The sequence below is a fragment of the Ovis canadensis genome, chromosome 2 (assembly GCF_042477335.2).
Source record: "Ovis canadensis isolate MfBH-ARS-UI-01 breed Bighorn chromosome 2, ARS-UI_OviCan_v2, whole genome shotgun sequence".
Classification (NCBI taxonomy): domain Eukaryota; kingdom Metazoa; phylum Chordata; class Mammalia; order Artiodactyla; family Bovidae; genus Ovis; species Ovis canadensis.
In genome coordinates, this window is record NC_091246.1 from 138,703,565 (window position 1) to 138,728,053 (window position 24,489).

The window sequence follows — 24,489 nt, forward strand, 5'->3', positions numbered from 1 at the left end:
ACTGTTGCTACAGTGAAATGCTTCCAGTCTTCTGGAACCTCATTTGAACTAAGCAAGTTCTCTATAACGATCATTAATGATGTATTGCTTGCATATAAATGTTGGGTATTAATCTTTTGTTTACTTTTTTTATGCCATCAGACTTTTTAGAGTTTCTTTCTAATGTACTCTTAACTGATGACCAGAAGCAGCTTCTCCATTTGTGACTGAGTGACTTTTTAGCTGCCAATTCACAGTGGCAGGTGAAAGCTTGATCTTGGAGCCTTGGCTGATAGACTCGCTTCGCTTGGCAGACACAGTGACCCAGTGCTCATCAAGGTTGCATATCATTAGTGCCTGGGCACAAAGTCTCACCTGAGCCTTTTTATTAAGTCTGTCAAGACAGTCTACTGGTTTACGAGTTTTATGAATTGAGTCCACGCCAAGAAGTTCCTGCAAGGTGACTGGAATGCATTTAATGATCAACCCTGGAAGGAGGGACATTGTGGGTGCTGGACACATTCCATTCCTTTTTAACAGGAAGGGTTGGACCCACACTATAGTCGGTTTGAGGGTTCATCTGGTCTGGATTCTTTGATAAATGCCCTTCTACCAAGGCCCAGGTTCCAAGTACTGGATTAAATCTAAGAAAATCTCTCATGACTTGAGGCAGACTCTTCTTGCTATACTGAATCAGATGGGAAGACATTCCTTCTGGTTGGTTTAGTTTGACCTTACACCATGAAAGTGAAAGTCACTCAGTCATGTCTGACTCTTTGCACCCCATGGACTATATAGTCCACAGAATTCTCCAGGCCAGAATACTGGAGAGGGTAGGCTTTCCTTTCTCCGGGGAATATTCCCAACCCAGGGATTGAACCCAGGTCTCCTGCATTGCATTTGGATTCTTTACTAGCTGAGCCACAAGGGAAGCCCAAGAATACTGGAGAGGGTAGCCTATCCCTTCTCCAGCGGATCTTCCCAACCCAGGAATTGAACTGGGGTCTCCTGCATTGCAGGTGGATTCTTTACCAACTCAACTATCAGGGGCTCCCCTTGTGGTTCAACTGGTAAAGAATCTGCCTGAAATGTGGGAGACCTGGGTTTTATCCTTGGGTTGGGAAGAACCCCTGGAGATGGGAAAGACTACCCACTCCAGTATTCTGGCCCAGAGAATTCCATGGACTGTATAGTCCATGGGATCACAAAGAGTTGGACACAACTGAGCGACCTTCACTTATACCACGGAGTTGTACAGAAATAGATTAGCATCTGTGTAGGCAACGACAAGGTGCCAGTGTCTTCATGACACAAGGTCATGGAGCTTGAGCTCAGGAATCAGACAGACCTGGATTTGAACCTCTGCTCTGCCGGGTTCAATCCCTGGGTTGGGAAGATCCCCTGGAGAAGGAAATGGCAACCCACTCCGGTATTCTTGCCTGGGAAATCCCATGGACAGAGGAGCCTGGTAGGCTACAGTTCACGGGGTTGCAAAAAGTCAGACACGACTGAGCGACTTCACTTTCACTTTCTTTCTGCCAACATACTACCTATGAAATTTTAAGCTTTCTTTTTTGGCTTGTGTGTGCCACAGACTCTGTATTTTTGTCCCAGCTTTATTAGGATATAATTCACATGTAACAATGTATGCATTTAATGTATATTTAGGGTTTCTTAAATTCCACTTAAGCCTTGGTTTTTCTCTTTGTTTAATAAGAATACTGACTACCCACTTCGCAGGGGTTTTGTGAGAAATACATGAAAAAAAAAAATATATATATATATATAAAACACAGCCCAGAGTCTGGTACAAAGCAAGTGCTGGGTATAAAGCTGTAATAATTATCTGCTCACTATTCTGTGAGTCCACACTGATTTTAGCTGTGGAGCTCCCTCCTGACCTTACTCATCCCAAAAGAGAAAGGCTGTTTACTGGGCTATCACCATGTACCCATCCTTGCCCTTCCTGTCTTTGTCATCAGAAGTTAAATGTGATAGATTCTTCTGGGTTTAATTACGAGCAGGATGAGGAGATGGCCCTGTGCCAAAACCATAAATTCACCACAAGTCTCTTATGTAAGGAATGCCCATTAAAACCTATTAGAGGCAGACATGCTTATGACATGTAGACTCATGTTTGAGGAAGGGGTGGAAGATCCCATGGGAGAAAGTAGGCATAGATCTGAGGCTATTAAGATGGGCATAACACGGTATGGGGTCATGTGGAGGGGTTTTTCTGGGCCCATGGTTTCTCTTAACACCAATAACTGTAGTCATGGGTGGGCCGGTGTGAGTGCCACTGTCCTTCTTCAAATGTTCATCATTTCTCACTTGAAGGATATGAAAAGCTCTGATTCTGCTCCCTGCCGTCATTCTCTTCCCGCTCTAAATCCATCCTCTACACTGCTGCCAGAGTGATCTTTCTAGAACACAGTTCCACTCAGGCCCCTTCTCTGCTCAGTGGTCTTTGCTGGTGTCCATCGCTTACCCAAGTAAGTCTAGTGGCCAGAAGCAAAGGACAGACCTAAGCACACCATTGCCAATCACTTGAGCCTTGAATCCAGGTGGAGTTGGTGGTTGCACTAGAGAACAGTACTAGCAAGAGTCCGGAAAACTTGAGGAAGGCTTTTCATCACTCCCTAAAGCATTCACCCAGTCGTCTGGATTAGAGGAAGTTTAAAGAGTTAGAGAAAGCCACATGAGTTTCTCCCCTTGCCTGGAGATCAGATGTCTTCACAACCGAGGAAATATTTATAGCTTCATAGATGTGAAAAGCTGTTCATTCCTAACATTGATTCTAGAGTCTCCCTGAAGATCCACTCTAGGGGACTTAGAATTCAGCTTTGAAAATTGATTCTTTTTTCCCTTTGGAACCACATCTTCATCTTGCTGCCCCAGTGCCTCTAAGGTGCCAGTCCTCTACTTTTCTCTAAATGTTTGCTAGTATATACGGTTGGAATTCCATGTAATTCCTAGAGGAGCCTCCATTACATATAGCTTTTTAGTGTTCTCTGAATAGTCAATTAAATCACATATAAATGGAAGTTGAGGTTGTTCATCTTCAGAAAGGCTGAGTTTTTCTTTAATAGGTAAAGTAACAAACCAGGAAGACTTGACTCGAAGGCAAGATGGGTCCCTCTGGCAGAGGCAGAAGGTCCAACTCCCTGTTGACCCTCCAGTTTTCAATCTCCTAGTTCTCACGACAGCAAACTAGAGAACTCTGCCTGTTACCTGGCATCTGGGGGACTGCCCGGAGGGCCACAGCAGAGGCGATGCTGGCAGCAGCCGGCCCCAGGCCCTCTGACTTTGCTTCAGACTTTGCTCCATCATTGTATGAGATGTTCCCAAGTCAATCCCCCAAAACAAGGGAAAAACATTATATCCCACCCTTTCTCAATACTGATCTCACAAGAAGTGTAGACTGAGAAAGTACTTTCTAAAAGAAATGATCCGGGTGGACCCAGATTTACCACTCTGACACAAATCAGGAAACCTTTGAGTCCCTGGTTTTAAGTAAGCCAAAGCGCTTGCCTTCTGGCATATAGAATACCTGGGGAGCCTGAACCTCCTCTGGGGAAGTCAACTATTTCAGTACCAACTTCTTGTGGAAAAGCCTTATTTATAAAATAAGTATTTTGTTTCAAACACTGAATGAAAGGGAGTACTTTAATTCCATATCATGGCAAGCATTTCATAAAGATACAGAGAATAACAATTTGTTTCCATATCCAAGAAGAGGACTTGTAAAATAGCAAAAATGTTCTGCAACTACTTGCTGGGAATGGGAGAACTCAATGATTCAACAGGCAGGATTTCCATTTGCACAATGATTAGCTTGTAGATCCCATCAAATAAGAGTCTAGCAAAATGGTTCCTAAGAATATTGACCTATGTCCCAAGTCAGTTTTTCTCCTTAATACAGTACAGTTTTGCTCCTGTCTCCTGTTTGTCGCTAGAGATATGACCTAAGAAATGCTTGTCATGAAAACTTGTACTCAGCAATGTATTTCTTATTAAGTTAGCCATATGAAAAACAAAAACGAAGTTAGTGACGTCCTATAGCCCCCAAGCTGCTTTGTTCATCCGATAGAAGTATAACAGCACTTTCCTCCAAAATGTAGACTAGGACGCTTGAGTATTTCACAAGTGAACAATGGCTGAGTCATTTAATTTAAGAACACAGCTAGCTAAGCACTCATTTATTTGTGCAAAAACAAAAAAAAATCAGAGGGCTTTTATCATGCTTGCACAAGATCCAGATATCTGAAGACTGTAAATCCATAAATATCCTCTGACATGATGGGCCATTACAGCTCTTAAAGACTCATTGCCGTCTGTTGGATCAAACTAGTGCTTCACATTGAAGCCTGGGAAGAAGATTTATATGATCATCATTCCAAATCATATCTCTATTTAAAACTCCCTATCTTGGGAATGAACTTTCAACTCTTTTTGCCTGCCAGTATGAAGCATTACGTTCCCCAGCCAAGAGAGTTCTAGAAACCTTTCCGTTCTCTAGGCTTACATCTGTACACACCTGCAACCAAAACCTCTTCCCCCTTTCTCCTCCCTGGAGGATGGAACTCAGCTTGGTAGATAAGTTGCAGGGTCTCAGACCTAGCACTTAACACCAACTTGACCTGAGTCACATAAATCACTTAATCTTTTAGAGAGATGAGTGTTGGAATGAAGGGCCAAGTGTCTTAAAAAAAGGTCATTTATCAAATTTTTGCTCATAACCAGAAGGAGAAGCAAGATAGCGCTGCCTCATTAAATGAAGCAGGAGAGAGCTTCAAGAAGTCCGCATAGTGAACAGTGTCATGGGGGAAAGGTTAAAGAGAGTGAGGACTCAGAAGAGAATCTTGTGTTCCAAGCTCTTCCTCACTCCCCATAGCCCACAGGCCATTCTGTCTTGTTGATTCCACCCCCACAGCATTTCAGAGTGGCCCCTCAACTCCACCCCCTCCGCTACAGCTTCCTTTCAAGATGTTGTCATCTCCCCCAGCGCGACTCTTCTCGCTTTTGCCCGCATTGCAGAGAGCAATCCCTTTGTATTATGTAGAACCAATCCTGTGGCAAACTCGGCCTTGCATAACTGAATGTTGCTTCTTCTATTCTCCTGAACTCTCTACTTCCTGTCACTTCCTTAAATCATCTTGGCTCATTCCTGTCCCTCTCACATCCTTCAATACCCTCTCGTAACCCTGCTCTCCTTGTTAAAATTCTAAAATCTGAAAATGCATAGCTCCTGCCTCATATGCCATACCTTAAAACACTGTCTTTACAGAATTCCTATTTACTTATCTGTGTACAGCTGCCTTTTATATGGATTGTAAGCTTTCTGAAGGTAGGGATCGTGCCACTCAATGTCTAGTGTAGGGCCCTAGATGTAACCGATGCTTGGTAAAGATACACAGAAGAAATGAGTGTATGGATAGAAGTAAGTGAATTTGGTAACTGATCTTTCAAACAGGAGAGTTAATGGAATCAAAGAGACAGAACTAGAATTCAAGACTGTAAGCGGAAAAAGGGTAGTGAGAAAACAGAAGTCTGTAAAAAATTATATTACAAAAATATTATGTGCATGTATGGAGTTTTTATTCATGGAGATTGTTCTCATAAACTACTAGCCTCTCTCTCCCTGTTTCTCTTCTGTCTATAGCCTAGAGAAATCCCATTTGTCATTCCCCTGTTCAGCACTGAACAGGCAGCTATATATATAGTAAGGCCTTTGTTGGTGGTTGCCAGAGGAGAGGAGGATGGAGGATAGGCAAAATAGGGAAAGGGGATTAATTGGTACAGAGATATAATGTACAGCATAGGGAATATAGTCAGTAATACTGTAGTAACTTCGTATAGTGGCAGACAGTAACTAGACTTATCATGGTGATCATTTCATAATGTATAAAAATATTGAATCACTATATGGTACCACTGAAACTGATACAATATTTTAAGTCAGTTATATATCAAGAGCAAACAAACAAACAGCTAAACAACAAGGTCTTGGTCCTTAGGCTTTACACATCTCAGATTTGTTTAATTGATGGGATTGACATGCAAATATTTCTACAATCTAGTTTCAGTTTTGCTTTATCCAACATTACTGCTGATGCATTTTGACACGTCAGCTATTTTTTTCGATCCTTTTCATCTTCAGTACATTTTGGGATTATCTCTGCCCTGTGTGTGCTTAGTCGCTCAGTTGTGTCTGACTCTTTGTGACCCCCATGGACTGTGGCCCACCAGGCTCTCTAGGTTAATTCAGTTCCCATATTTTCATTACATTTCTTATTTTCCCAGCAAATTAAAATGCATTTTACTCTGTTACCTTAAAAAGAAATGAAAGCCAGCATCTAATACCATTTACATTCATTCTCCTGTTCTCAGTGTCACCAATTTCCTGCAAGCACAAAACCTTTCCATTGCATCATCTTCATCTACATGTTGAGACTCTGCAGGTCCTATGGTCTCTAAGGACCGTCAAATGGCATTGACAATAACCCTGTGATGATAAGTTGTCCTCACTTTTCCTTCTTGATAGCCAACAATTACCCTCAGACGCCGTCTCCCCTTTCTCCAGCCTCTATACCCACATGTACCATGATAGCTATGCTCCCCACTTCACCACACCCAACAACTGCTGGGTAAGTTGCCGTGCAATTATCACGGTCCACCAACTGGCTTCTAGCACAGTTTCAAATTTACTCTTCCACGTTCATCGTTTTTCTCTGTCCTAAAGAAGTCCCATTCCTTGGCTAATGGCTCCAGGGTGCTAAGGAGCCCTGCAACATCAGGGGCAGAGTGAGTCTGATAGAATTCTATTTGTCATCACCTGTGTGCCCTCCACCCCACTGTGCCGTCTCCTCCACGTCTTTTTATCTCTTACACGCCTTCTGACGCTTTTATACAGCACCCCAAAGAAAGCATCATTTTCCTCTCCTTCTCTCTACACCTCTAATTCATTTCTTCTTGCCTGCAGCATTATTGTTTATAACAAGAGCTGAAAATTGTCGCGCTCATACTGTGAGCTAGGCAGTGGACTTTGCACTTTATTTGGATTATCTCATTTATTCTTCATTGTAGTTTTATGAGGAAGGTACTACTATTTTCATGTCTACTTCATAAAGTACAGAACTGAGGCTTTTGGGTGAAGAAACGTGCCTGAGGTTACAGAGCTAGAAACCTAGCAGGCGTGAGACCTTAGCAGTCCACTCCATCCATTATGCTGGAAGGCCTTGCTCTGAGAAGCTGGGGGTCACTTGCTGACCACTGGAGCAGCAGCACCGGACGGAGATGCTCACCTCTCGCCTCTAGTCCACCAAGTCCCAGACAGCCTTCCGGGCAGAGCGCCTAGTGATGGCTGCCACAGAAACGACCTTTTCCTGCACCTGCTCAGATGACTTCCACCTGGGAGGGGGGCTCCCTGCAACCTTGGCTAATTCTGGTCTGATCCCTTCTTCAGCTACCCTGCCTCAGGACAAGAGGGCATTAGACAGCAAGCAGCCACCTGTGGTCCAACGTGACCTTGGAAAAATACACTGAAACTGACTTACAGATTTCCTAACAAGAACTCACACTTCCACACACTTTCCCTTCCTAGCCTCCTAGGAACGTATAGCTATCCACATCGCCTTCCCCTCATGCAATCCTAGCCTGCAACCTGCCTGCTGATCAAGAACTGATGAAAAACCTGAATAAATAAAAATTGAATCCAGACACAAAAGAGATTCCCTGCAAATTCTTTCCTGTCATTTTTTTTCTGCCCTTGGCTTAAATAAGCTATTTTCTTAAATGCATTACTTTTATTTCCCAAATGAAATCTTCAAAATCAATTTAAGTATTTGAAAGTGAATAAAACATCATGCATTATTGCCATCATGTTGATCAGTTCTGCATCTGATGTAGTGAGACAAATATCAGATTGGTTTTAGCTTCTGTTCAGCTGTTGAACTTCAAAATTTAGGGTGTTTCTGCCTTGCCTCAGTTGCCTCAACTGCCACCACAAACACTGCCACTTATCTGAAATGTTTTGAAGAACAAAGTTTACTAGATTCTGAATTTTTTCAGGATTTTTTTTGGGGGTTTTATAATCCTGATTTTAAAACAACTTCCCTGATGATGTCCTCAAAAATTGTTGAAATTTATGCAGAGCTTTAGAAGCTAAAGTTTCTCTAAATATCCTATATTTTTTCCACCAACCTCATCGTACCACTGGCATAGTCTTCTTTAATAGAATTCAGCACCTTAAATCATTGTTAACGCCTCTGCTTTTGTGTTTTCAAGCCATTTTTCTCTCACCACGTTTCATCTGTAGTACAACCACCTGGGCATCCAGTGCCACCATGAACTTCCCCTTCGTCGGAAGGTGGGAATGGGACAGATGGGTGATGAAGGAGGCGGAGGGGGACCAGGAAAGAGCCCGTCTGGGCACTTTGTGGCGGCATGATAGAACTGGCTGGCTTAGAGGAAGGGGCAGCGAGTAGGACAGGAAGCAGCAGGTCTGTGGCAAGTGATGGTGGAGGGAAGACAGGGAGCTGCCCAGGAATACTTTCACGGTTTGCCTGTCCCCAGGATCCAGGGTCGGTTTCTCCTTTCCACCAGCTGAGCATCCTGAGTCTCTCCTGGTTCTCTTTCCTCCCCTAGTGAACAGTGCCCTGCCTCTTTCTCTCTCCTGCTGCGGCTGCACCAAGTCTCTCTTGCTCTTTTCCCTTCTCCCAGATGTGACGTGGGGCTTCCCTGGTGGCTCAGCAATGAAGAATCTGCCTGTCAAGGCAGGAGACAGGAGATGTGGGTTCCATCAATGGGTTGGGAAGATCCCCTGGAGAAGGAAATGGCAACCTACTCCAGTATTCTTGCCTGGGAAATTCTATGGATGGAGTAGCCTGGTGGGCTACAGTTCATAAGGTTGCAAAAGCATCAGATACAAGGTAGCAACTAAACAACAACAGATCTGGCCTTTGGCTGTGCCCGTGGTGTCCTTTTGTCCTTGCCACTGGCTCCAGGGCCTCACGTTTGACTGCTGCCAAAAGCTACCGGCTTTAAGCACTGTGACTGCACTTCTCTTGTTAAGGGGGGAACAGGAGGTTTGTGAGTCTCTAGCAGGCTGGAGCTTTGCTACACATGTGAACGATGTGGTTAGTGCCTTGGGTCACTTGACTGCCCTTTAGCATTGAGCATCTATGCAGCAGAGGGCTTACCTTGTAATGCAGCCCTGGAAAGCTGATTTGGACACGTTGGTTTGTGGAGCCGTGGCACGGAGTCGAGAGTGAGCCCTGCACAAGCAGCTCCCTTGTGGATCCTGTGAGCCGTCCACGTCTGGCCTCAGCTCCAGGCATGGGCCTCATCTCTGGGTTAGAAGTTACTGGACAGGAAGGAATGAACAAACGAGGGAAGGAATGAGTGAATGAGTGGGTGAAGGGCTGAATAATGCTGTCTGGAAACAAAGAAGGACTGGGATGTGGAAGTCAAGGGATAGTCCAGGAAGTGAAAGGCTCCAGTTCTGGGCTCCCTTACCTCTTACCCGGCACTCAGGGAATCCACCCTGCCAGTGGCAGCTCTCAAGCAAGGACACTGCACAGAGGTAGAGAAACATTTAAACAGGCTGCACTGCTCCACAGCTTAAGATAAATATTCATGCTTAATACTCGTTCTAGGGTATGAATTTTTAGACTATAATTCTTTAAAATTTATTATCGTTTTAAACTTAATTGGGTGAAAATATTTATTGGTGGGGGAGGGGATGCAATTACCCAATTATCAGAGCTAGAATGAATCCTAGGAGGGACCCTAAAACTATCTTTAAGTACTGAGATGATTTTATTACAGCAACTGTTAAAACAATAATGCATGTTGTGTGTTCTTCGGTCTTTTTACAATAGAAAAGGAACACACAATTTTCAAACAGAAAACAGACTTGCATTTGTGGAGAAGAAATAAGAAAGGGCTTTGTGCCAATGAATTCTCCTCGCAAAGCCCCACCACCTAAAATTTGTTTTCCTTTGAGGCTTAGGAAAAAGGAGGTAGGGTGAGGAGGGAAGCTCTAGCGCAGTCACAGACAATGAAATGGCGATGTGGGAACTAGCATTCAAGACATGCTGGCATTTTCCCAAACAGGGAGTGCTGACAAGTATAATCCTATTACTAAAATCACATCAGCAATGTGATAAATGAAAGAAAAAACACAACCTCCTGCAACCAGAGTGGCTATTTGTCCACAAAATCTCATTGCCTTGTATCAATCTGTCCCCCTCAAAATAGTACATAGTCGAAAACAATGTTAAGGAAGCTTTTAAAACACATCATTGAGATTACAGCACCTTTTAAAATAAACAGCACTGAATACCAACACAGGTAAAATGTCATTGTGAGATGGGGATCCGATATTCAACGGTGTGCTTTATGACTTTCCAGTGTGTGATAAAATCTGTTCACCAGATGTACTATTTGTCTCCTGTGTAGCATACTTGAGCATCCTGTAGGCCTGAGGCCCATTTATTTCATGTAATTGCCTTTCCTGTGCACACCTTAGGGCACCCTAATTCTCCATTTTATTTCAGGCACTGTACAGGGTACCATCTGGTAGTTTAAAACTCATCCCGTTTTATTGCACTACCACAGTAGTTGTATTCAGCCGTACTGCAGGCTTTAGGTGGGGAAGGACTTCTTACTACCAGCTATTTATTTTTGCCTGAAATAAAGTCGCCTTGAACTATCTACATGCAGGATTCACACGCTGATCATCACTGGTCCATACGAGCTTGACAGAGGCTCGCCGGCAACCTGCAGACTGGAAGCAGTTTCCAATTGCTTCATGCACAGCTGTTAACTTACGGAATTGGGATTCTAAATTCTTCTCCTACTTCTGCACGTAATGATATCTTTTTACTATCTCATTTGTATTATTTCAGTTCAGATGAGCACAAAAATAAATGTATTCCATCACATCTGGAAAAGTACCGCAGAGAAATCGCTTAATATACAAAGCTGCACACCTCATTACGAGGTTCGTCACTCATTTCCAACCCAGCCCTTACCTCTGCCCCTCATCAACGTGGCTTTTGTCTCAGTGTTGTTTTCATTAAATTGTTAAATCATTTTCAAGGGAATTTGAAAGATCTTGAAAAGACGAGTTTGGAAATAATATACTTGGCGGAAGGAAAATAAATCTCAGAACCTCGCAGCCTTTCGGCGGCAGCAGGTCCCGGATGAGCGCGCCTTTCCCTAACTTGTGCACAAATTAGGTAGGAAGTAACTGCGCTCTCCTGAGAATGCATCTCCCGCCCCACGGCAGCTCCCACGCGGAGGCGCCCGCGCAACTGGGCAAGCCACCGTAACAAAGGGTCTCTGACATGCAGATGACACACCCCCAGCCGCTCGTTTCCAAATGAGTCATTGTTCACCTGCTGGTTCCTGCCTCACCAAATCCCTCTGGCCGCCTGGGTTCTGTATCCCGCTTCTCCGTTACCTCCCCCACCTCCCGCCCCAACCTCTCACCAATCCGACAGCTAAGGTCTGTGGCTTCTGGAATGGCCATGAAAAGACTGCAGCAAGAGGGGGCCAGGAGGGGCGGTGGGGCGAGGTGAGTGATGACTTGGCTCACGAGCCACTGCTGCCTCCTGACATGTGTTATCTCGGCGTTGCCCGGGGAGATTACCAGTCTTTGGCCAGAGACACAGAAAGCCTTCCAGGGCACAATCTGCTAGCTGGCACCAGTGACCTGTGTAAATTAACAAACCAGTCCGGAGATGCTGCTGATCCTACAGGCACCTCAGCCCTTCCTCCTGGTGTTGGGTGACCACAGCTCGACCACAGTTGGGGATGGAAGAATATTTCAGGGGAAGAGGGCTGGCGAGGGACCCCTTTGCTGCAGATTCTTTACATGTTTTGCATTCGTGGCAATGACAAATGTAGCTAAATGCACCTGGCTGTAGTTGTCTGCTGTGATCTAAAGCCTGTTTGAGTGAAAAGAATAACTCCCTCTGTTATTTATTGTTGGAAGCAGAGTTTACTTTGCTGCCTTTAACCTCAGCAGAAATCAGCAATGCCAGAGTGAGAGCAAACTGATGAGTTCTAGGCATCAGAGCAAAGAATCGTTGGTTGGAGTCTTGTAAATCAGCAGAAGAAGACCAGTGACCAAATAGATTCATATTTATTTTCATGGAGTTTCCCCCTTCTTTGACTCTCAGGCAATCTCATTCTATAAAAATGTTAATACTGGTGTGAATATGAAGGGTAATTTTTTTCCCCCACAGCTCTGTCAAACATATCTTCCCAATAATTAAATGTGCATCCTTGGGCTCTAAGAGCAGTCTTGTTGAACAAAGCAACCGCAAATCCAACTAGCCTTTGAAGAATGAGGATGTCAAAGTATAAGCAGATGTTTTAATTTACACAATGCTGAGATTTTTTGGATGCCAAATGTTCTTAAAATAGTTATTGTATCTCAACAGAGGAAGAAAGATGCACTCAGAAATAACTTACCAACCTCTGGGTTACATCACCATTTTCTCATTCAGCAGAAGTGATATTGGACGTGTTATTAAGAAAGCTATGTATTAATCAGCATCTAACGAGAAAGTAAGATAATTCTATGATTAGAATATGTAAAAGGAATAAGACCAGAGAGGGTAGCAAAATTTTAAAATGTATGCACACATACACACAGTCTCTGTAAAGTCCATAGCTACGTTAAACACAGGGTTAAAAAAAATACTCATGGTATCCCTCATGTATGCATTAAATCACTCTAAAATGATTTAGGAGATGTATGCTATTTTCTAAAAAAGCGGATACATACTCTAGCCATGAAATTATAGCATCATGTTGTCTATTTAGTTGAACTTGCATTGCTTTGGGGAAATATTAGACACGTTTTTCACAAATGGATGTGTGCAGGAAAGATTTATACTACATACACATAAGGAAAAATGTCCTGACCTTCAGAAGAGTTGTGAGAAGTCCAAATAGTTTACCCAAGAAAGCTGTGGAATTTACCTCCTGGAGACTTTTAGCAGCAGACAGGAGACCCATATGTTTGGGTTTAATATTTCAGAGTAGTTTTAAATGAATAGAATGGGCTCGTGAAGAGTTTCCCGGTCTTTCTCACTCTGTCGCATACCCCTACAGTCCAGCTGCCATCCACCAAGCCAGGCCTCCATACAGTCCTCTTCTGGATCCATCTTCTCTCAAGTCCTAGCCATCGCTTACCAGACCCTCCTGATCTGAAAGGTTAAGCTAAGGAACTCTCATATGTTGGTGGTGGGTTGGGGAAAGGGGGCAGGGTAAATTGGTTAAATCTCTAGGGTGCATAATTTTTCAAAATCCACTCAAATTTAAGTGTACATCTCTCTGTCCCTACAGTTACATTTCCAGGACCTTATCTTACAGATCTAGTCACACATTTCAAAAGGTGATAAACTGGTGATGCTGCTGCTGCTGCTAAGTCACTTCAGTCGTGTCCGACTCTGTGCAACCCCATAGACTACAGCCCACCAGGCTCCCCCATCCCTGGGATTCCCCAGGCAAGAACACTGGAGTGGGTTGCCATTTCCTTCTCCAGTGCATGAAAGTTAAAAGCGAAAGTGAAGACGCTCAGTCGTATCTGACTCTTAGTGATCCCATGGACTGCAGCCCACCAGGCTCCTCTGCCCATGGGATTTTCCAGGCAAGAGTACTGAAGTGGGGTGCCATTGCCTTCTCCAGAATTGGTGATATGAATTGGTAATTTATTGCAGCAGTGTTTATACTAGCAAATAACAGGGAATAACTTAAATATCCATCAAAAGAAGACTGATTAAATAAGTTAAGGCACATATGTGTTAAAAGAAAGAGGCAGCTCTATGTGTCCCTGTAAAAAAGTATCTCAAAGATACTAATAGATGAAAAAATGAAAATATCATTGTTGAATAATTGTTGATATTTGTTCAACAATAAATATCAATCTTGAATAATTGATGTTGAATATCAATATCCTGTTGGTTTTAAGAAATAGAAAAGAGACTTTCCACAGTATAAAAAATAACTTTTGAACTCTTATACGTTTTAGATTTGCATTGTGTACCTATTAAACAAACCAAAATAAATGACTAAGGAAATAAGAAAAAAGAATTTTTTTTCCAAGCCCAAATTCCGCAAATAAAGTAAGAGATCTATTCTGTCTCATTTCTGCTCTCCCTCCATCCTTGCCGGGAAAACCCCTAGTATAAGGTGGCATCCAGTGAAGACAGGCCTGTTTGACTCCGATTTTCTCTTCTCCTTCCAGCAGCTTGAAATTTCAGAAGAAAGAGAAGAGGAAGAAGGTGGCAGAGCCCTGTGAGAGGGCATTGGAGAACACATTCTTGGTTTGCAGTTTGGTCACTGTGTAAACGTGAATTGAGTAGAGCTTCATGAGGTTGCACAGGAGCCTGCACTTCTGCTGGGAGCATGGGAAAAGGCAAGAGGGGCCAATGACCAAGAGATGACCACTTCCATAGGGGAAACTCTCTCTGACTGGGCACAAGGTGAGTGTTCAGCCCAACCACTGGGGCTCCTTTTATTAAGAGCTATGTCGATAAAGCCTAGTAGAAATGTAATTCGGTAACATTAATCCTGGACAGTCTCAGCTAGAGCTCTCTGACAATTATTTCAAAACACGATTGTGGAATCACTTGAAGGAAGAATCAAGCATTTGTACTTAACACTGTAGTTGGCTTCAGCACTTGGAATATGGGAGTTAACAGGTATGGGTGTATCTGTGAGAGATAAGAGACCCTAGAAAGGGTTCAACCTTTCTAGTCTGTTTCATCAGGAATGATGTATATATCCACCTCATTGAAGCAATAGGAGGGCTCTTTGTTATAATCTAATCAAGAGTTTACCACAGAGACGTCCCTGAGGGTCCAGTGGTCAAGATTTCACCTTCCAATGCAGGGGATGCAGGTTCAGTCCCTGGTTGGGGAGCTAAGATCTCACATGGCTCACAGCCAAAAAAAACCCCAAACATAAAACAGAAACAGTACTGTAACAAATTCAATAAAGACTTTAAAAATGGTCCACATTAAAAAAAAGATATCGTAAAAAAAAAAGAGTTCATCACAGCAGTGAGCACAGAGACAGGATCAAGAAATCATGGCCAGTGGGTTCTCTGCCAGAATTACTTGCCAGCTCAGTCACTGGGATTCTTTTCCAGATGGCTTCTTCATGGGCTCGGCAGAGACCCTTGAGTGGGGTCATGAGAGAAACCCTCTTCCCACTGCTGATGCGAGGCTGGTAAATTAGTGATACTGCTCAACTGAATCTAAAGTCAAGACACCAGTCCACAAAAAGCCAAGATCACTGTGAAGGCAACTGTTTAACACAGTAGAGATTATATTCCTCTGCCTAAAAATACCCTGCTTAGGAGAAAGGAGGGCTCTGTTCCAGGCTCCTACTCTTGAGGTTTTTATTTAAAGAATACCCTATCTTAACTCGCAGCTGAGAGGCTGAAGATTAAAAATTAGGCACTGTATAGTAGCTGAGCAGTAACAATTTTTCATAAAGGTTTTTACTACACATTTGGGATTATAATTTCAATATTATGCAAATGCATTTTATGGATCCGTAACACAGAATGTGTACTGGCGTTAATGTACATTAGTCAGCGAGCACAGAAATGCTCCAAATGAGCCATTTTGGTGTCTGCCTTCAATGTGTATTATGAATAATAAGTAAAATGTTCTGGTTTAGAACAAATAGGATAAGATCTGAATTCCTCTCGATTTTCATCAGTGATACACCCCTACGCAGCTCCCAAGGAATTCTTCCATCGGACACAATTAAAAACTGGCTCTTAACCAATATATTTCTTTATGACTTTTCTTCTTGGATGGGCTGTGAAAGTAGGATAAATGCATTTAATAGGGAAAAGGATAGTTTCCCCCTGTTGATCAAATCAGGTGTTAACCAGATGAGTGAGTTAGGAAGGGCGTGAGCCCTGACATGTCAAGATAGTGGCTCAGCTGCTCCTGTTTCTAGAAGCTCTGAGTATTACCAAGTGAAGAAACATCTAAACAGGGCTACAAAGCTTGTGGCATATATTTTCAATTAATAAACTATACAGATTCCATGCCTTTAACATAAAATGTTTTAGACAAGATAACTGTCGTTCTAAAGATATTTAAATAACACTTAAACAATGTTCCTTAATAGTTTGTTGTGAGCCTTGTGGTCCAACGTGGGGACCCAAGTTGGATTTTGTCAGATGTGTGTTTTCTTTAACCCTGTCACTGTGCCTTTGTGGGTGGTTACAGGTTAGAAAAGATGCTCAAAACCTAAATCGGAGGCTCTTCCTGACTGCATAGGCCTGAGCCAAACTGCTCTCCAGGCTTTCTGAGATGAAGCTTAACAAATGGCTCTTTCCTTTTTAATTTCTGTAATTTTCCCACATTCTAATTTTGCATGATGGCAAAGAAACCAAGACTAAGCAACGTCGCATGTACTGAAGGTGTAGCTGATTATAAATAATGCCAAATTTCTATTTGCATTGATTTATTTAGGGCCGTGGGGTCTATTGATCTTTCTCCTTCCATGTGTGTTTAACACCTGCCTCGTTCTTTGGCAGTCTGCAGGAAGGCAAGGTTGCACTGTCTAATAATTACGGCCAGGGCATTCAGTCAAGTAAGAATAATGTAAGAATCTTCTCTCTCAAATGGGCATCCTTAACCTATGTCTTTTAAAATACCACAGATTCCATGACTTATCTTCAAAATGATAATAAAAATATCCATGTATTGAGTTCTTATCGTGGTGTTTTATATATGCGTGCATGCTCGCTAAGTCACTTCAGTCATGTCCAACTCTTTGTGACGCACGGACTTGTCTCAGTTAAGTCACAAAGTAATCTCCCAAAGTAGATTTTACAATCCCTAACCTGGAATTTTAAAAGATCAGTACAAAGTCACACAGCTGTGTAGGCCTCTCTAATTTTGCAACTCAATTTCTTGATCACTATATAGCCTTGGGTCCGCTATTAATATGGCTGGGCTTCATTTACCACGTAAGTTACAGCAGTGGCACTTGGTCCTTCTATCTAACACAGACAGTACAAATAATGTTAAAGTCTGATTCAATTTCAACCAGTCATTACATCACTGTTGTCTACATTGCTGCAGTTGCTAACTGCTTTCCATTTTTCCCTGACATTTCTCTATTCTAGATAAAAGTCTGTGGAAGGAAAGATGGATCCAGTAAGAAGGTGTAAGCAAGAATTCAATCAATGTGTGCTGAACAAATAATCCAGGTTTTTCAGCTCTCCAATCAAATTCAACAGAAAGTCATTGACTACTTGCAGATTGTAAGGTATGGTTTCTGTTTTTGAGTTCTTAAAATTTCAAAAAGAACCAAATGAAAGCTTATTAGTAGCCAGGCAGCCCTTCCAATTATTAATTTACAGTCAGCTTTGAAAGAAGCTGAGTATATTGTGTCCTAATTTAAAAATGAACTATTGGCTATATGCCAGTAAGCAGATAAGGCTCCTACTTGGACAGGTGAAATATGAGATGCTAAATAATAAAGGCTGAAGTACAGTGGAGCAGGCCTGAGGAAACAAGTAGCATATTCACTTGAAATACTATTCCCGGCACCATTTGTCGAGTCTTTTCTATGCACTAGCCCTTCCCACTATGTCTTAATCGGCATGGTACCTTGTAAGGTAAATATTATTGTCTTCATTTCGCAGATGAGGAAATTGAGGCTTTGGTAAACTGTCTAGCATCCCATTGTTAATAAATGGTTGAACAAGGATTTAATTTCCGATTTGTTTGATTTCAGGCTTCCCTGGTGGCTCAGATGATAAAGAATCTGCCTGCGATACAGGAGACCCAGGTTAGATCCCTGGAAAATCCCCTGGGGAAGGAAATTGCAACCAACTCCCGTGTTCTTGCCTGGAGAATTTCATGGACAGAGAAGCCTGGAGGGCTATTGTCCATGGGGTTGCAAAGAGTCAGACATGACTGAGCGACTAACACTTTCACTTGCTTGATTTCAGAGAACACGAGAGAGGAACAAAGAGAGGATAATGATTTTTAAAGAACAAATCTCAATTTTCTGAAATCCTGTAGCAAGACTTGCCTTTATTGTGGTCGTATCAAATTCTGTTTCGTTATTTCTGGCCTTCTTATATCACCCCCTACTTAATTAAAAGCTCTATTTGGGAGTAGGAAGCAGGTGCAAACCATTTGCTCCATTCTTCACAGGCCTTGTTCAGTGCCTGGGGCAAAGTAGATTTTCAAGAGAGGTATTTCTTTTATTCCTCATATGTTTACTGTTTACTCTGTGGCCAAGTCCAGGAAAGAGGACCAGTTGTGCCCTCCAGAAGCCTCCAGCCCAGTGAAGAAGGAGGTTAAAGAAGCAAGGATGTCACCTGGGTGTGGATGCGCTCTAAGAGGGGAGGCAGAGACATCCCATCCACCTGGAGGGCTCAGCAAAGGCTTCCCAGAGATATCATCTGAACCCATTCCTGGAGCATCAGTAAGCAGCAGGCGAAGAGAGCGGGGAGAGCATCGCAAGCAGAGGGAACCAGCAGGAATGAGTGAAAGGCCCTCCAAAGAGAAAGAGGCACATTATGGCCTGTCCCAAGGAGCCCAAGTTATCCCGATCTTGCTGTTCACATGCGGGGTGAGGGAACTGCTCTGGGCAGGTAGGGCAGGGGCAGAAAGGGACCAGCATGAGAGGTGTTGGAGAGGCTCAGAAGGATCAAGTGTCCCATGCTAAAGTGCTTGTGCCATATGCTGACCTTTCAGACAAGCATACATTTAGCAAGATGATCAGCTAGACAGCGCAGAACAGAAAGAAAGGGAATAAGGCTGGTGGCAGGAAAGAAAACCAAGGAAGGGGTCAGTGAAGCTGGAGTCAGGGAGCGGGGCGGATCTTGCCTACTAGAGAAGAGAAGGCCGTTTTGCATGTAATTTGGAAGAACACACAAATATTTTATCGTTATTCTTAGAGCTGCCACCTCCTCCAATCTGTTTTCTCTCTTCATTAATTTGTGGGGACCACCTGGACTAAAACACTGAAGGGATCTTCACTTTGAATGAGCTTGTGTTTAGGCATCCCAGTGTAGTTCCCAGAGATTTAAACAGAGCTGCATTGAGGCAGCTTTTATCTTAACAATCTCTCTGTGGGCAGAGGTGAGAGAATCACAGGAATCGATATCAATGACCTAACTGGAATACCTCAGAAAGAAAGAAATATTATTTTTGCTGATGCACATATTTTATTTTGAAAAATCATGAGGATCTCTATTAGGAAATCATTCTTCCTTGGCATTGTGTTGCATGCTTAACAACACACAAGGTAAATATGCTAAAATTGGTGTCTTTTTCATGAAAAGCCACATAACTATAAAGCTCTTTGTTTTCATCCAACTGCTGAAAACATTTGTGTAGGCAATTTCAGTAAACATTTGGAGAATTGGAAGTGTTCTCTCCTACACATATGGTTCTTTATGAAGAGGTAATTTTTATCTATGTTCTACTCAATTGAATATTTATAAGTCTGTTTGGCCTCAAAAGTACCTGATCTCCCCCCACCAAAATATAATCCCCCTGTGAAACTAAAGTGAGATTTATTCAGTTACCCTTTAAGAACTTTGTGAGTTATTTTCGTTTCCTCACTATGAATTTATTCCCAGTACAATCCTAAATTTGTCTAATTTGCTGTGTTATTGCAATTAGTCAATTCTCCCTGTTACCCAAATAATAGCCTTCTAAGTTTGAGGCTGTAAATCACTCATCCATTAAAAATGCCATTTCCTTGTACTGCAAATTCGATTCATTTAGAAGAGAAAAAACCATGGCATGGAATAGAATTATGCAATGTCATGGACACATTAACATTTGGATCAAAATTTTACATTGTGTCAGCCAGTAAACAGTATAAATGGTACAGATTTGCAATAAATAATTGTCTATTAATACTCTGGCATGCTGTAGCGAATTACAGTCGCACTTCAGTAAACACAGCTGTAGGTAGGCACCAGGGCCAAGGGAAGCAAGTGCCACGATTGGTTTGACTGGAAACAGACCGTCGTGCAGGGATGCAGGCAGCTCTTTTCCAGCAAGGGGGAGCTCGGCTGTGGATTAAATGCCCAGTTTTGTAAACGCAGGAGGAAGACCCACTGGGCCCTTACTGCAGCTGGAACAAGGGACGCTATAGAACCTATAGGAAGTGTAGATACTGAACTCAACGAGGGTTTCCTTTATGTTTCCTGAAGGTGAAAGGGATGGCAGCACATTTTATTAACTAGAAAACACTTCCTGATGCAGAGGACTGACTTTGAGGGGAAATCAGCTTATGGTTGGAGCAGCCACTGTTTGGGGTGTCAGTTATGGAGACACTAAGGGACCACCCCGAAGCCAGGCTCTCCCCAGAGTCTGTCTTACGTGTGGCTACATTCAGGCCCTCCTTCCATCACACCCCTCTAGAATCTTCCTCACTAGACAACTGAAGAAACTAAAATCAATACCATTTTCAGTGTTTGGCTTAAGGCTCTTAGAAGTGAAAGTGTTTGTTGCTCAGTGTATCTGACTCTTTGTGACCTCATGGACTCTAGCCTGCCAGACTCCTCTGTCCATGGGATGTTTCCAGCAAGAATACTGGAGTGGGTAGCCATTCCCTTCTATAAGGGATCTTCCCAACCCAGGGATTGAACCCGAGTTGCCTGCATTGCAGGCAGATTCTTTACCATCTGAGCCACAGGGAAGTCTTAAGCCTCTGAAGTCCTGTCAAAATGCAAACAAAGTGTTGGGAATGATTGCTAAATGGATATATTCACATTTGTTAACATCTTGGTCTGCAGCAGATGATTAAATAGCCAAAATTAGTGTGCTGAGTAGGATGAGCTGGAACTCAGGACAGGTAACCTTTTCTACGGGAGAGGGGAGAATGAAATATTGTTCAGAAGACATCATGCAGGTACAGGGCAGGAGAAGAAGCAGGGTCCCACAGAAAGGATAAGGAATGAATCACCAAAGTGACTAATGTTTGTACGGTTAATTAGTGAGAGCAAGTACTGCCACCATTATATCATCCCCACTTCCCAGATGGGAAACTGGAGGCCCAGAGATGTCAAGGAACCTGCTCATCACGAGTACCCAGCCAGTGTGATTATACTAAAGAATCAGGTGCCTCCAAAATTTCATTTATCTTAGTTCATAATTTAACCGAAGACTCTGTAGGAATAATAGAATTTACTGATATTAAGATCACATGGTTCAATTAATTGAAATTGTGACCCTTAGGAAATGTCTGATATTCTAGATTCAAATCAAAAATTAAATTCCTTTTTAAATTTCTATTACTATCCTATTTAATATCACTCAGCTTACAAAGAAAAAAAAAGGTTCTCTACTTGCCTCCAAATTTAGTTTGTATTTATTCTACACCTGTACATGTAACATAAATAGAAAAATTAAAGCAGCCTTATATGTCATATTTTAACAGAAATGTCAATGTCTTAAAAAGTTGACCATCTAGAGAAATGTTATTTTTCTTGATTGAACTGAATGCTATTTCCATCAAAATTATTTTTAAAAAAATTATTGAGCACTTATTAAGTATAGGGCATTGTCCCAGATTTTAGAGGACTGCCTAATTTTGTTTTTCATGTCTACTAAAAGCTGAGCTTAATTTGGAGCTATTTCTTAAGAATGGGGAGCAGCTGTGACTGATTTATTTAAATACTTTAGAACATTTTAAAATTGTTTTTCTAATTCACCAGAGAATCATTAAATCCTTGTGGCTGTATACTCTCTTGAGCAGTATTAGTTTCTCTCTCATGTTTAGACAATTGCTGTGGTCTCATAGCTGTGTCTTTGCCAACAATAGCTACTTTTTTCTGCACACCACTAGACTAATCCTCATAAAAGTCATTTTTATGACATCATTCTCCTACTCAAAACTTTCAGCGGTTCCTCACTTTCTTTCAGCCAGACTCTCGAGCTGGCATTCAAGGACTCTGCCGTCTGGGCACTGCCAGCTCTTCAGTGTATATTTCCCACTGCTTCCTTTTGCAAACCCTCTGCAGCTGGCACACCCTCTGACCCCAAGAATGCCACGCCCTCTAGCCAGCATTTCACTTCATCAGCCCAGAGTGACTCTACCGTTCTCTCCAGACCCCCGCCCACACACTCCCCACATCTTTGAAATTCCTTTTTTAATTATCTAAGCTCATTTCCTCTCTAAAATCCACAATTTAACATTTGCCACAGAATGAGGAAAAGTTTTAGAGCTGGCAGGGACATGAATGGGGCCATTTATTTATTTTATTTTTTTTAAGAGTCTCCTCTCAATCCTGATTTAGTGGAATTGCACTGGGTGGCAATTGCACAGAGGTTAAAGCGTCTGCCTGCAGTGCAGGAGACCTGGGTTCGATCCCTGGGTCGGGAAGATCCCCTGGAGAAGGAAATGGCAACCCACTCCAGGATTCTTGCCTGGAGAATCCCATGGGCAGAGGAGCCTGGTGGGCTACAGTTCGTGGGTCGCAAAGAGTCGGACACGACTGAGAGACTTCACTTCACTTCAAGGATGTGAAGACCTGACTCTACCATCTTCTCCACAGCTGACCTTGGGCCAGCCACGTGAGCTCTACGAGATTCAGTTTCCACATCTGTGAAATGGAGATATCTTTCTATCTGCTCCACAAGTTTGCTTTGAATGTCAAATGTGATCATGCATAAGAGAGTGATTCATAAATTGTAAAGAACTAAGTGCTGTTAACCATTTCAGATGTCCTGGTACACAGCACAGCCCTCCTGTCTGCCCCCCACCCCCATCCATGTAGTTGGGCGGAGCCAGTGAGGACTTAGCAAATACTCTAAAAAAGATGTTCCACAGTTCAAGGGTATGTCTCTTAATATTTAAGAGAATTTCACATATTGTTCCTTTTATCCCCTTCAGATGGCTTTTGGGGTTGTGTAAAATTCTGCCTCCTCTTTCTGCCATTGTGGAACTGGCAAGATTTCTCAAATCAGCAGGCTCCACCTGGTGCTTAGAGATATGACCTTAATCTTAAACTGTCTTTCTCCCATAGAAAATGGTAAACAAATCTTTGTTGGAAAAATGAATGAATATTCACTTATCTTTCAGTAAGAATATGATAACTTTTGGCTATTTATATTTATACTTTCAAGCACATCTACTCATGTTATTTCAACCACATTCCTCAAATACAACTATCCTCAGTGCGAAGTGTTCCAAACATATAAACACTCTCATAAGTATGGAAACCATGGACTGGTTACTTTTCACATTTCCTTGCTGGATGTATGCTTCAGAAGGCTTAAAAAGATGATCTGTCTGGTCAAGAGGCTCTTGGTCCTCAAAATGTTCTCATATTTCAGCACTGAAACAACAGTAATGATTTGCTTCATTTGTGCAGTGCACACCAAGGACATGAGCTAATTGCATATCTACTGTGAAATAATGTCTATTATCGCATGCATAACTACACATTAACTCCATTGGAAGCACTGGTAATTACACAGTAGGTTACATTAATGCCCCTGTGTTATCATCTGATTGCCATATCATTCATTCAAGTGACCTCTGTAAATCTGTTTCCACCATCCCTTCCTCATTCTGGGCCTGTTTATGGCACTTTATAGATTGTTAAGAAAACAATCAATTAATCAATTAAACTATATGGTTAAAAATATTTCTGGAAAGGAAGACCAGAAATGTGAGCTATTGCATGCTTTTTATCTATTTTTCATGACTTCTCCTTTACTTGATATACACAAACAACTGTAGATAGAGCTACGTTCCATTTCTTTTTGTGTGAGATTAGAACGGTTTTCATTTTGGATAGAGACACAGCAAGTTTTTGGTTAAACGTTCCTTTTAAACTGGTCTGGGTCACAAACAGAATCACAGCCTAAACATGTTTAAGTTCACTCTGAAAAGTGTCAATCAGATTTTCACACCAACATGCTTAAGAGAGGCAAGTTCACATTTGCAGCTGAAACCTGAGTTTTCTCCCAGTCAGCTTGCATCTATCTGGTTACACCGACCTGGAATTTTCTACTATCAGCCTAATCAGACCATCCCCTCTTCTTACAAATTCCGCTTTCAACTGCAAAGCAACTCCAGCCCAAGAGATGAAAAACCATCAGCATTTTCATAGTTAATGGCAGGGCTACAAAACAGAAAGTAACAGCAGGAATCTGAAGCCAGTGCTTTTATTGGACTAACTAACGATATAAATAAAATGGTCCCTGACTGAGCTTCAGAGAATCACTGTCTCTTTATCAGGCTGTAGAAAACAGATCCAGGAGGGCAATAAATACTGCACATAACAGAGTGGAATTAAATGATTAGGCCTGAATTAACACCCTGTTTCTGAGCCTCACTTAGTGTTCCATTGCCCCAATGAAACATTGCAATTCACAAACGCTCAAGGCCCATTTAATTTTTATTTCAAGCTAGTTCAGAAGAAGGGATTACCTATAACTCCCCCCCATTCCATTGTATAACTCTTGAGGTAACAACACTGAT

At 42.3% G+C, this 24,489-nt stretch overlaps 1 long non-coding RNA gene across 1 annotated transcript in view; it reads right to left on the bottom strand.

Moving 5' to 3' along the window:
- The window catches only part of LOC138433836 (uncharacterized), a 151,691-nt gene that overhangs the window by 5,511 nt on the left and 121,691 nt on the right, over nt 1-24,489 (bottom strand). Inside the window, exon 5 of the long non-coding RNA XR_011254484.1 lies at nt 9,180-9,343. This is a non-coding gene — a long non-coding RNA (uncharacterized lncRNA). The remainder of the gene's footprint in view (nt 1-9,179; nt 9,344-24,489) is intronic.